Raw genomic sequence first — 14642 nt, 5'->3', positions numbered from 1 at the left:
CCAGACATCCTGGAATATGAAGTCAAGTGGGCCTTAGGAAGTATCACTACGAACAAAGCTAGTGGAGGTGATGGAATTCTAGTGGAGCTATTTCAAATCCTAAAAGATGATGCTGTGAAAGTGCTGCACTCAATATGTCAACAAATTTGGAAAATTCAGCAGTGGCCACAGGACTGGAAAAGGTCAGTTTTCATTCCAATCCCAGAGAAAGGCAGTGTCAAAGAATGCTCAAACTACCACACAATTGCTCTCATCTCACACACTAGTAAAGTAATGCTCAAAATTCTCTGAGCCAGGCTTCAGCAATATGTGAACCATGAACTTCCAGATGTTCAAGCCAGTTTTAGAAAAGGCAAAAGAACCAGAGATCAAATTGCCAACATCTGCTGGATCATCAAAAAAGCAAGAGAGTTTCAGAAAAACATCTACTTCTGCTTTATTGACTATGCCAAAGTTTCAGAAAAACATCTACTTCTGCTTTATTGACTATGCCAAAGCCTTTGACTGTGTGGATCACAATAAACTGTGGAAAATTCTGAAAGAGATGGGAATACCAGATCACTTGACCTGCTTCTTGAGAAATCTGTATGCAGGTCAGGAAGCAACAGTTAGAACTGGACATGGAACAACAGACTGGTTCCAAATAGGAAAAGGAGTATGTCAAGGCTGTATATTGTCACCCTACTTATTTAACTTATATGCAGAGTACATCATGAGACGTGCTGGGCTGGATGAAGCACAAGCGGAATCAAGACTGCTGGGAGAAATATCAATAACCTCAGATATGCGGATGACATCGCCCTTATGGCAGAAAGTGAAGAAGAACTAAAGAGCCTCTTGATGAAAGTGAAAGAGGGGAGTGAAAAAGTTGTTAAAGCTCAACATTCAGAAAACTAAGATCATGGCATCCGGTCCTATCACTTCATGGGAAATAGATGTGGAAACAGTGGAAACAGTGGCTGACTTTATTTTGGGGGGCTCCAAAATCATTGCAGATGGTGATTGCAGCCATGAAATTAAAAGATGTTTACTCTTTGGAAGGAAAGTTATGACCAACCTAGATAGCATATTAAAAAGCAGAGACATTACTTTGCCAAAAAGGCCTGTCTAGTCAAGGCTATGGTTTTTCCAGTGGTCATGTATGGATGTAACAGTTGGACTGTGAAGAAAGCTGAGTGCCAAAGAATGGATGCTTTTGAACTGTGATGTTGCAGAAGACTCTTGAGAGTCCCTTGGACTGCAAGGAGATCCAACCAGTTCATCCTAAACGAGATCAGTCCTGGGTGTTTTTTGGAAGGACTGATTGTTGAAATTGAAACTCCAGTACTTTGGCCACCTGATGTGAAGAGCTGACTCATTTGAAAAGACCCTGATGCTGGGAGGGATTGGGGTCAGGAGGAGTAGGAGACAACAGAGGTTGAGATACTTGGATGGCATCACTGACTCAGTGGACATGGGTTTGGGTGGACTCTAGGAGTTGGTGATGGATAGAGAGGCCTGGCGTGCTGTGGTTCATGGGGTTGCAAAGAGTCTGACACCACTGAGCCACTGAACTGAATTGAATATACCTTTAATTTTAAATGTTTAAAATTTTTTATTATAAATGATACTGACACATTTTTGGATATAAATATTTCCCTCATTTCAATGATTTCTTTAGAAATAAAGCTATTGGTTTTAAAGGAATGAAAATATTATAGGTGAAAAATTCATTTTGTCAAATTACTTCAAGGGAGGTATTATCATTTCAAATCAAGATTTTGTCAGAATGCCTATATTTATTGTTATAAAGCAGTGAGTTAATAGTTTTTTCTATTAAGATGTTCAGTTCTGTTCAGTCTGTCAATCGTGTCTGGCTCTTTGTGACCCCATGGACTGCAGCATGCCAGGCCTCCCTTGTCCATCACCAACACCCAGAGCTTACTCAAACTCATGTCATCTAGTCAGTGATGCCATCCAACCATATCATCCTCTGTTCCCGTTCTCTTCCCACCTTCAATCTTTCCCAGCATCAGTATTTTCAAATGAGTCAGCTCTTCGCATCAGGTGGCCCAAGTATTGGAGTTCCAGCTTCAGCATCATTTCCTTCCAATGAATATTCAGGACTGATTTCATTTAGGATGGACTGGTTGGATCTCCTTGCAGTCCAAGGGACTCTCAAGAGTCTTCTCCAACACCACAGTTCAAAAGCATCAATTCTTTGGCACTCAGCTTTCTTCACAGTCCAACTCTCACATCCATACATGACCACTGGAAAAACCATAGCCTTGACTAGATGGACCTTTGTTATAAAAGTAATGTCTCTCTTTTTAATATGCTGTTTAGGTTGGTCATAACTTAGTTCTGAGGCATAAGCATCTTTTAATTTCATTGCTGTAGTCACCATCTGTAGTGATTTTTGAGCCCCCCAAAATAAAGTCTGTCACAGTTTCCACTGTTTCCCAATATATTTGCCATGAAGTGATGGAACCAGATGCCATTATCTTAGTTTCCTGAGGGGAGTTTTAAGCCAGATTTTTCACTCTCCTCTTTCACTTTCATCAAGAGTCTCCTTAGTTCTTTTTTGCTTTCAGAGTCCTCTATAAAATGGAGGTAATAATAATATATACAGGTTTGTTATGAAGATTTAATGTTGATGGGGGTTCTGCTGCTCACAGCTTATAAAATCAATACTCACAATGGTAGGGAGGAAAGGTGCTTTTAATCTGAATGCTGGCAAGATGGTAGACTCAGAAATATGGTGGATTTGAAGAACGGTGGACTCAGTGTTCCTCTAAAACCACCTCTGAAGATTCTGCTTAACCATGAAACTATTTTTTTTTAATTTAAATTTATTTATTTTAATTGGAGGCTAATTACTTTACAGTATTGTATTGGTTCTGCCACACATCAACATGAATCCACCACGGGCATACACTTGTTCCCCATCCTGAACCCCCCTCCCACATCCCTCCCGTACCATCCCTCCGGGTCGTCCCAGTGCACCAGCCCCAAGGATCCCGTATTGACCCTGGACTGGCGATTCACTTCTTATATGATATTATACATGTTTCCATGCCATTCCCCCAAATCATCCCACCCTCTCCCTCTCCCACAGAGTCCAAAAGACTGTTCTATACATCTGTGTCTCTTTTGCTGTCTTGCATACAGGGTTATCGTTACCATCTGTCTGAATTCCATATATATGCGTTAGTATACTGTATTGGTGTTTTTCTTTCTGGCTTCCTTCACTCCGTATAATAGGCTCCAGTTTCATCCACCTCATTAGAACTGATTTAAATGTATTCTTTTTAATGCTGAGTAATACTCCATTGTGTATATGTACCACTGCTTTCTTATCCATTCATCTGCTGATGGACATCTAGGTTGCTTCCATGTCCTGGCTATTATAAACAGTGCTGCAATGAACATTGGGGTACACGTGTCTCTTTCAATTCTGGTTTCCTCGGCATGTATGCCCAGCAAGGGATACAAGGAGGAAATCTTAGATATTCGTTGAGATAAGGGATCACAGTTGTCACCATCTCCCATTGTATGCAGACTTGTGTGCAGGTTTTTTGGCTTGTGATCTTCCTCTGGCTGTTTCCTTGTTCACAAGGTTTGGTCACACAGTTTGGGAGATTACTGAAGGGAACGCTATGGAAGAGATCTGGTCATCTGTTAATCACTTATTCTTCATGTCTATTTCATTGATTGCTGGAAATAATGGAGAAATTAGGCAAGGTATCTTGTGATTAAAAGGTTTGAGAGGTGATCTTGGGCTGAAGATGAGTGGAGCATGGAAGTTCCTGGCTTAACATAGGCAGAAGTGTCAGCCTCCTGCAGAGGGCTCTTTCCGGCTAAAAGCTGGTTACAAATCCCCACTTGACAGAACATCCTTCCATTTCTATGGGATTAGTGGTGAAGGTCTATCTTTTGTAACTTCATGCTGACAAAGGGTGCTGTATTCTCAGAGTGGAAGATGTCAACGTGGGGCTATGCTGGCAGTTTTAGTTTCTTGCTTACATATAGGAAGAGAGCAAGCTACAGTTCTTTTCATGCCCACGAAGATATAGATTATTATGAGTAATAGTGTTAATCTCATTCTGTTGAGAACAGTTCTTAGAACTGTATGAGCTATAGTCTCAGTACTGCTTAAGGTGAAGCAGCTTATATCATGACTATAGTCCGGTAATCAGGCAATTAGTTTCTTCTTCCTTTGGGGGCAGTTTCCATATCTGGAGAGCAACTAAGAAATGGGCACCAGACACTGAGTCTGTGACTCTATTGTCCTGATCATTAAGTGCTCAGATTTTTACTTGGGGGTGAGGGGCTCTGCAGGGTTCTACTTGATTCCAGTGTCTGTAACTTTTTTTTTTTTTTTTTGCATACTGCTCAACACAAAATATGTACTCAATATGTGGTAGTTATTAGGATTGTAATTGGCTATGTATTACACAAATTTTATATATATTCCTTTTACATACTTTAGACTCCATACATTTACTGGCAAAAGAGAATTTCTCAAATGGTTTCTTTAACTTAAGGCCAGAAACTTTCCACATATTCAAAACAGCTTTAAATAAGGATGCCCCAAACAGTAAAACAGAGAGCACTTTAATTTATTATGGTTTCTATCATTATATCACCTAGGCCACATTTCTTCTTTTCCTTGAAAAGTCTTTAAACCTATAGTGACACTGTTAGTCAGTTTCCTAAGCTCTTGCAGTCATTCCTCACAGAAAAACATGCACGTCTGAAGGTGCTTCCATTAAACTCAGTGATACCTGATAGGACGCACCTGGGTTTTGCAAAGCCTAAAGTTCATACAATTTTAGAATTTTAAAATAAAAATAATAAAAATTGTAAATTAAAAAAATTGCCAACATCCCTGCTAGGTCCTTGCAACAGGATGATAGGAGCCCTAAAGTTTCATAAGAAAGTCATAGAAAATTGACTGTTGCTTCTTTCCTTGCCCCACTGCATTTAGCTTACCCTTCACACAATAAATGCTCGGTACGCCGTGGTGTTGGAGAAGACTCTTGAGAGTCTCTTGGACAGCAAGAAGATATAACCAGTGAATCCTAAAGGAAACTAGTCCTGAATATTCATTGGAAGGACATGCTGAAGCTGAAGCTCCAGTACTTTGGCCACCTGATGCAAAGAGCCAGTTCATTAGAGAAGACCCTGACTGGAAAAGAAGGAGGTCAGAAGAAGAAAGGGATGGCAGAAGATGGGATGGTTGGATGGCATCACTGACTCAATGGATGTGAGTTTGAGCAAGCTCTGGGAGATGGTGAAGGACAGGGAAGTCTGGCATGCTGCTGTCCATGGGGTTGCAAAGAGTCGGACACGACTGAGCGACTGAACAACAACAACGCATTTGTTGGGGCTTCCTTGGTGGCTCAGTGGTAAACAATATGCCTGCCAATGCAGGAGATGCAGGGTTGATCCCTGGGTCGGGAAGATCCCCTGGAGAAGGAAATGGCAACCCACTCCGGTATTCTTGCCTGGGAAATCCCATGGACAGAGCAGCTGGTGGGCTACAGAACATGGGATCACAAAAGAGTCAGATATGACTGAATGACTAAACAAGTACAACAGCAAAACATTTGTTGACTAGGAATTGAGACTTGAATAGGAACTGGAGAATTATCTCAGATGACTTTGATATTGTATATAGAGAAAAGTGTTAATTACATTCACAGTGATCTCCACATACCAGTGAGGTAGAAATAACATCTGCTGTCAGCATGTTCAATGGAAAGGGCAAAATCCACCCTTGATTTTTCTTCTGATACCCACTAGAGCTCCTTGATGTAAAGACTGCAAAGCGAGCATACCCAGCTCTAACAAAACTTGCTTCATTCCCATTAACCTCACAACTTGAAATATTCGCTTACCAGTTTTTCTTTTTCCCTGGAGAAGGGAATGGCAACTTACTCTGGTATTCTTGCCTGGAAAATTCCACGGACAGAGGAGCCTGATGGGCTACAGTCCCTGGGGTCATAAAGAGTTGGATACGACTAAGCAACTACCACGCAGTTTCTCTTTTTATGTTCTTACTCTTGTGGAAATGCAAAAGTTGACTGCCAGTTTCATTGATAGAATGGAAGCTGATCATAGATTTTAGTCATGACTGAGAGCACTTTAATGGTTAAAAAAAAAATTCTTGATCTACTTAATAAGGAATAACTTTTAAAGCTTCTTTTCCAGTTTGGGACGACTGATGATTAAGAGTCTATGAGATTATTCCTGGCCAGGTTAAGCTCTCTCACTAGAAGTAAAAAACAGTTTCCATGTATTATGAAATCCAGATAGCTAAAGTTCTGTTTTAAGGTTTGATTGCCAAAGGAAAACAACAACAAAAGAGGTGAATAGTACTTAACTGATACATGCTAAATGTGACTATGGTAAAGATCACATTTCTTAATTAATGTGCTCAGTCATGTCCAACTCTTTGTGACCCCATGGACTGTAGCCCAGGCTCCTCTGTCCATGGAATTCTCCAGGCAAGAATACTGAAGTGGATTGCCATTTCCTTTTCCAGGAGATCATCCCAACCCAGGGACTGAACCCAGGGACTGAACCCAGGTCTCCTGCATTGCAGGCAGATTCTTTACCTTCTGAGCCACCAGGGAAGCCCAACTGTGACTATAATAAGCATCAAACTCCTTTATAAATTCTGGAGGGTCTGTTTCTGCAATCTGCTACTTTCTAACCATAAAGCTTCTTATTTTGGAAACTTAAGATTTTAGCAAGCTACCCTGCTGCAGTCATTGTGGCTTTAATTATTACCCTTTCAAAAAGTCTACTTGTTTGTTTCTTACAAGAAAGGACTTCAGATTAGAGTATATATCTGTATCTTTCACAGCCACTGAACCTCTATTTTACCTGAACACCTTGTTGAGAACTATTTAGGATACTGGCTTCTTTTTTCCTTTACAATAAAGAACAAAATGTTCTCGGCATGATGATTCCACTTAGGAATGGATAGATTCTCACATACTTAAATCCTGAAAGGTACAGGAGATGGTCTGCTCTAAAGACAGGTTGTCATGGTTACACTCTTGTGTGGTTCAGATGGGGAGAGGGGCCAATTATCAAGTTTTGTTTGGTTGATTTTAAGTAGTTTGTTACCTGGATACTTAACAAATAAGAAAACAGGAAAAAAAATAAAAAAAAAGACTTGTTTTCTTCTTCCCTAGAAAGGAAACGGTCATCATGGAAAAGGAAAGAAAACAACAAACCTCAAATTCCAAACAACATGGTGAATTATTTCATTCATATAAAGAGTTTCTAAACTGTTGACTTTGTTTGGAGACTAGCACAAGGCCTGTGAACCGAGATAGCTTTCAGGCTATGAACTGGATTTTTTTGTTTAACTCTGCTGATCCTATAATACCAGCTTTAAATAATTCTCCTCCTCCTCTCCAAATTTGTCTGGTGCTTTTCAAATTTGTATGTGTGTATATTTTAATAGTGACTCTTTGTCAGTTTTGCTGCTTGGCCTTCCCCCTCCCTCCCATGGTGGAAGTGGGATTGTTAATTAATGATATTCCAGAGGCAATTTCTGGAGTGACTATTGGAAAACCCTTCTTAATTAACAAAATGATAAATTCCCCACTGCAGCAGTGCTGCAGCGAAGTTCATCTCTGTCACTCAAAATCCATGATTCTAAAACATCCTCCGACATTCTTGCAAGGATGTTGGGCACTTAAAATCCAGATCTTTTATCAAAGCTTCCGCAGCACGATGGAGAAGGAGAAATGAAGAGCGAAAGAAGAACTGGACAAAGTTAAAATGCTATTCTGTCATTGTGATAGTTCATATGGGCACTGACAGGAGAGCATTTTAATTTTGTCAAGCGTGTCTGCTACTCATTTATTCCATCTCCTGCTTGTTATCGAAGTTTCAGATTAAATGTAAAGATATGAATGTATTGCCATAATAAATTTATAAGTGGATATTTAAAGAGCAAAGATTTGAATGACACAAACGAACCTCAATGTAGCAGTAAAGTAGATAGGATTTGCAGAAAGATGCCACAAAAGTCAGAAATGATCGCTGGAATCGCCTTAATTAAAAAAAAAAAGAAAAACTTGAGCTGTGTGAGCTGCCACAGAAGGTATCTAATATGAAAGTAGGCTTACATTACATTATTTATGCACTTTGAAATAATCTAATAAAAGCTTTAGAAAATCTGATTAAACTGTATTATTCACATGTAAGGCAAATACTTAGACAGTGGAGAACTAAGCTGTTTAATTTGGGGGCAGAAGGTAAGATTCCAGACAAAGTTAAACAGCATGCTTTTAAAAAAGTATGAATTTATTTGTAAGATACCTATAAAATACAATTCTCTTTTTGAAATTTTATTTTGTTAAGTGAATAGTCATCCCAGGGTGATAAACTATAGAGGTAACACTTTCTGAGGATGCTTTATTTTCCTCCCACAAGGGACTCAGTATTTGTTTAGATTTCACAGCAAAACCATATAATCTGAGACGCTCTTGTGGCATTTGCATAACATTGGTATTCACATTAAGAGAGAAAGTGATGCTGTGAGGCACCCAACTACTATTACACCAAGTATGGCTAAGACCCAGAGTGCAGTGCTGGGAAGAAGCAACGGGGAGTTGAAATAAGGACACAGGGATAAATTATTTGACATGATCCTGAGCAGACCTGACTTTTGTAATGATACTCAAACAGCAGATAACCCTGAAGGCAATCTGACAAAGAAGAATAAGGTGGTCATACCAGCAGATATGAAAGGAGATGAGTAAGCTTTCCTGAAATGTCTGAACCACTACTGAAAAGCATGTCCTTCGACTGTGACCACCATTTCTTTTTTCTTCTTATGCCTACTGCCTTCCGGCTAACGTAAGGATTCACTTTTGCTTATCTGCTTTAACACAGAAGAACCCTAGTGAGGATAAAGTTATAAGGATTGGAAGGGAGAGGGAAAGAAAGATGTGTACAACAACAGCAATGGAAGTTTCAGAATAATAACATAAGAAGGTCCATGGTTTTCTGATTTTATCCAAATAAATATTAATTTCAAAATAATATCTGACTTGAACTTAAATGGAGATGAAGAAGATGAAAATGTTCCTCACTTAGCCTCTGATTCAGTATGCTGTTTTTGGTTGAGTATAGACAGTAAAGCGTAGGAACAGTTCAGTTAAGATATTTAAAGATGTCTTAAAGGACTAATAAAGCTCGTGCTTTTAGGACCTACTCAGTAAGTCGGTGAGGGGAGAATGTTGGGCACTTCAGCAAGTGACCACCACCAACAAATTTTGCCTAAGTAGTAGATGTTATGTGGTAGATTCCCCACCAATCTTTCAAACAGTTCAATTAGGTGTTATTATAAAGTCAAGCTAACATGAAGCATTATTATTTTTTAACCAGTTGTAGGAAAACTCATTTTAATATATGGCACAGATCTTTGATAAACAATGTGTGAAACTGGATTTCCAAAATGTGGATATGTAGCTTGCCTGGAAAATCCCATGGACGGAGGGGCCTAGTGGGCTGCAGTCCATGGGGTCGCTAAGGGTCGGACACGACTGAAGAGACTTCACTTTCACTTTTCACTTTCACACATTGGAGAAGGAAATGGCAACCCACTCCAGTGTTCTTGCCTGGAGAATCCCAGGGACAGGGAAGCCTGGTGGGCTGCCGTCTATGGGGTCGCACAGAGTCAGACACGACTGAAGCGACTTAGCAGCAGCAGCAGCAGCAGCAGCAGCAGCAGCAGGGCCAAAATTTATAAATTGGAACTGAAGAGGCAATCTGTAAGTAATCTTTCTCATAGCCTCCTCCTTTACTGAGTAGTTTCAGGGATGTGGGGCAGGAAGAAATCTTGATAATCAGTGATCTCCTAACCTCTTCATTAAAGTCAAATGCTTTTATAAAAATGCTAGTTCTTTGAATTTCTTCTATCCCTCGATAGCATCTGGGTAGATTGGTGGCAATCCAGGTGCCCAGTGGTTAAGAATCCGCCTCCAAAGCAGGAGACATAAGAGATGTGGGTTTGATCCCTGGGTCAAGGAGATCCCCTGGATCAGTCTAAGGGGGTTGCAAATAGTCAGACATGACTTCGTGTACACACACACACACACAGATTGGTGGCAATGAGAATAGTGTGAATAGTTCCAGCTGGCTTCTGTGGTTGTCATGAAGGCAACAACTTAAATCTATGGTCCCAGATATTTGCATGCAGCCTACTAAAACTCACTAAAATTTCTTGATCTTGATTCCTGATCTGTGCTATTTAACTAGTTCCCTTAGACACTCCATAACCACGAAGGCATGTAGAAACTTCTAAGCCCTGCTCACAGACCATGGGTAACTAGGAGCGCTGTCTCACATTCACATCTCTAGCCACCTCCTTGTACCTTCCTCTTCTTGTTTTTGTTATTTAGTTGATAAATCGTGTCTGACTCTTTTGTGACCCCGTGAGCTGTAGCCCACCAGGCTCCTCTGTCCATGGGATTTCCCAGGCAAGAATACTGGAGGCAGTTGCCATTTCCTTCTCCAGGAGTTCTTCCTGACCTGGGAAATGAATCTGCCTCTCCTGCAATCCAGGCGGATTCTATACTGCTGAGCCACCAGGGAAACCCCACTTTGCTCTTCTACTCTCTCACTTCCAAATCTAGTCCTAGAATCTTGCAACTTCTATCAGGCTCTGCAGAAATAAGCTTCTTACTATAACATTCCTGAATTTCCTTATAGATATATAGAGTTTCTATAGACTCCTCAAATTAAGCCCTGAAATATCAATAACCTCAGATATGCAGATGACACCACCCTTATGGCAGAAAGTGAAGAGGAACTCAAAAGCCTCTTGATGAAAGTGAAAGTGGAGAGTGAAAAAGTTGGCTTAAAGCTCAACATTCAGAAAACGAAGATCATGGCATCTGGTCCCATCACTTCATGGCAAATAGATGGGGAAACAGTGGAAACAGTGTCAGACTTTATTTTGTTGGGCTCCAAAATCACTGCAGATGGTGACTGCAGCCATGAAATTAAAAGACGCTTACTCCTTGGAAGGAAAGTTATGACCAACCTAGATAGCATATTCAAAAGCAGAGACATTACTTTGCCAACAAAGGTCCGTCTAATCAAGGCTATGGTTTTTCCTGTGGTCATGTATGGATGTGAGAGTTGGACTGTGAAGAAGGCTGAGCGCCAAAGAATTGATGCTTTTGAACTGTGGTGTTAGAGAAGACTCTTGAGAGTCCTTTGGACTGCAAGGAGATCCAACCAGTCCATTCTGAAGGAGATCAGCCCTGGGATTTCTTTGGAAGGAATGCTGCTAAAGCTGAAACTCCAGTACTTTGGCCACCTCATGTGAAGAGTTGACTCATTGGAAAAGACTCTGATGCTGGGAGGGATTGAGGGCAGGGGGAGAAGGGGATGACAGAGGATGAGATGGCTGGATGGCATCACTGACTTGATGGACGTGAGTCTGAGTGAACTCCGGGAGTTGGTGATGGACAGGGAGGCCTGGCGTGCTGCGATTCATGGGGTCGCCAAGAGTCGGACACGACTGAGCGACTGAACTGACTGGTCTATTCGTGGACCTCACATTAATTCTCACTCCACTAGAGCTAGGAGAGAAGGGCTTTCTACTTTCTTTTCATATATGGGAAATATTTACTCTTAAGTCATTGTAGTCATTGTATTTGGCTGTTTCTATTTTGCTTCATCTATATCCTCTCTCTCTTTCTCTCTCTCTAGCTATCCATCTGTCATTTTAAACCTAGAGATTTACTATAAGTAATTGAAAAAAGTGAGTATGGAGACTAAGAAGTCCCATCATCTTCCATCTGCAGGGTGAGGACCCATGAAGCTGGTGACATAATTCAATCTTCCTCCAAAGGCCTGAAACCAGGAGAGCTGATGGTATACATTCTAGTTCAGTTGCAGAGACTTGAGAGCTTGTGAGCTGATGGTGGAAGTCCTAGTCCAAGGGCAGGAGAAGACCAGTGTCCCATCTCAGAAGGCAGGCTGAAAGAAAGAGTTCTTCCTTTCTCCACCTTTTTTTTTTTTAAATTCAGGCCCTGATTGGATTGGATGAAGCCAGTGGATATCCCCATTGGATATTGGGGATGGTGATCTGTTCAACTAAGTTTAGTAGATTCAAATGTCAGTCTCATCCAGAAATACCCTCACAGACATATTCAGAAATAATGTTTAAACAAATATCTGGGCTCCTCATGATCCAGTCAAATTGACACAAAAAGTTAATAATCATGGTCATGTTGCACTATGCATCATTCTGTAAATTCTTTATTTCAATTCAACAGTTTTCAAAGTCAACTTTAATAAAAGTAGATCTATTTTATAAATCTTAATCCTTTATAGCATGTAGCAGTCATGTCTGTCTCCTTTGTGACTCCTTGGACTGTAGCCTGCTAGGTTCCTGTGTCCATGGGGATTCTCCAGGCAAGAATACTGTAGTGGGTAGCCTATCCCTTCTCCAGGGTATCTTCCCATCTCAGAAATTGAATGTGGGTCTCCTGCCTTGCAGGCAGATTCTTTACCATCTGAGCCAACAGGGAAACCCTCAAATTTGCCACTTACTGTAGGTACATTTCTGGACTCTTTATTATGTTCTGTTATTCAGTAAGGTCCTCCTCCTGTTTCTTCTCTCTCTTCTGAAAGATTGTCATGGTTATTTTAGTCCTTTAATCTTAAATACAAATTTTAGAATCCATTTTTTTCAAGTTTTGTGAGTAGTCTGGTCTGGTTTGGGAATCATACTTATGCTTTTATTCTTTTCAAGTCTCTCGAGCAGATTTCCAAGATAGGAATTGTCTGTTTCTTGAAGGTTTTCCTGTCATTTCTAGAATCACTCCTAAAATTGTCTGTAGTTCATAGGAACTGTTTTTATGGGAACTGATTCTGGATTAAAAATTTATGTTTTTGAATATTCATAACCCCTTTAATTTTTCACTTATTCTTTAGCTAACTTTGATAATGTATATTTTTCTAGAAAAGTGAATGTTTCTTTGAAAATTTTAAATGTCATTTATTTATTGCATTATGATTTTTAAAAAATCTTGACACTTTTAGTGATTGTATTAATTTTTCTAAAGTTACTAATACTTTTAATTTGTTTTCTTTTTCTCTCTTTATCAGTCTTATAGGTGTTTCCCCACTAGTTTTTTTTTTTTTTTTAATGTACCAACTTTCTATATTTTCACACTTACTATAGAAATTGATAATTTCTGTAATTTTTTCTCTTTGATTAACTTTTACTATGTTAATTGTTCTTTGCCTATATCTTACTTTGATTTTATTCTGGTCCTTTGCTGATTTTCTAGGTTCTGTGCTAATTCTTTTGAATCATTTTTATTTTTCAACAAATTTATTTCTGGTTGTAAACTTACCTCTTAATTTTGCATTAGATGCATTCCACAAGTTTTTTAAATGTAATTGTTTCAATTGTTTCATTGGTATTCAATTATCAATTTTATATTTTCCCTTTTACTTTTCATTAAAGCATTGTTTTACAATTTGCTCTCTTTCTCAAACATACACTGTATGTTATTTTTATTATTCATTGCTTTTTTATTTTTAACTTTTTCTTTTATTTTTATTTTATATTGGAGTATAGTTGGTTTACAATGTTGTGATAGTTTCAGGGGCATAGCAGAACAACTCAGCCTTAATATGCATTTATCCATTCTCCCTCCAACTCCCCTTCCATCCAGGCTGCCACACACCATTAAGCAGAGTTCCCTGTGCTATACAGTAGGTCCTTGTTAGTTTCCATTTAAAATATAGCAGTGTGTACATGTCGATCTCCAACTCCCAAACTATCAGTTCCCCCAACCCTTTCCCTCTGGTAGCCAAAAGTTCATTCTCTATGTCTGTGAGTTTGTTTCTGTTCTGTTGATAAATCCCTTTGTATGATTTCTATTTAGATTCTGCATTTAAGAGCTATCACATGATTCTTCTCTTTATCTAACTTCATTCAGGTCAGATAGCATGGTATAGGTGGTCATGATCTTTTTATGTTTGTTGAGGTTTCTATGTGTCCTAACACTAGATCAATGTGTAAAGGTTTCTATCTGTGTTTAAAAATAATTTATGTTTTATATTTGGGGGAATACAGTGTTCTAAATATATCTAATAAAGAGAGACATTTAAATGTGTTGTCCAAATTTTGTGTATCTTTTACTTTTTTTGTTGGTTTGTTTTGTCAGTTTCAGAAAGAGAAATGCTAAAATATTCTATTTTGATTGAGGTTTTGTCAGTATTTTTCTCATGATTCTGTAAGGTTTTTCTTTTATCTATTTAGGTATATGCAAAGTCAGTTATAGTATCCTATTTTTTAGGTATATGTAGAGTCAATTAAAACATATGATTAATGGATTGTTTAACTATTATGTAGCTTCCCTTTTTATCTCCATTAATGCTATTTGCCCTTAATTTTATTTTGTCTGCTATTGATCTTGCTGGATCAACTTTGTTTTATTTGATATTTATTTTGAATTAACAGTGTACCTTTTGTCTGAGAAATAGGTGTATTCTCACATTTATCTTGCTACTGAGTGGAATTGTAATCACAACTAAGATACCACTGAACACCATGATATTAATCAACTGTAGACTTCAAACATTACCTCTTTCTAATGTCATGG

The 14642-nt window shown here is 39.1% G+C and overlaps 1 protein-coding gene across 26 annotated transcripts in view; it reads left to right on the top strand.

The window, feature by feature from the left end:
• The window catches only part of LOC147369947 (uncharacterized), a 779924-nt gene that overhangs the window by 183848 nt on the left and 581434 nt on the right, over positions 1 to 14642 (top strand). Inside the window, exons 3-4 of one of the 26 annotated variants that reach the window (XR_015168173.1) lie at positions 4970 to 5248; positions 11826 to 14117. The exons of 21 other annotated variants lie outside the window; for them this stretch is intronic. The gene's annotated coding sequence lies outside the window, so the exon portion shown is untranslated. Of the gene's footprint in view, positions 1 to 4969; positions 5249 to 6529; positions 7075 to 7187; positions 8384 to 11825; positions 14118 to 14642 lie in introns of those variants that run through there. 4 more of the 26 variants (XR_015168186.1, XR_015168172.1, XR_015168174.1 and 1 more) reach the window with 4 other exon arrangements.

This window comes from Bos grunniens, chromosome 7 (genome assembly GCF_055505025.1).
Source record: "Bos grunniens cultivar Pamir isolate PY7600 chromosome 7, Bosgru_T2T1.0, whole genome shotgun sequence".
Taxonomy (NCBI): Eukaryota; Metazoa; Chordata; class Mammalia; order Artiodactyla; family Bovidae; genus Bos; species Bos grunniens.
Note: the sequence above shows the minus strand (reverse complement) of the source record. Positions and strands in the feature narration are given on the sequence as shown.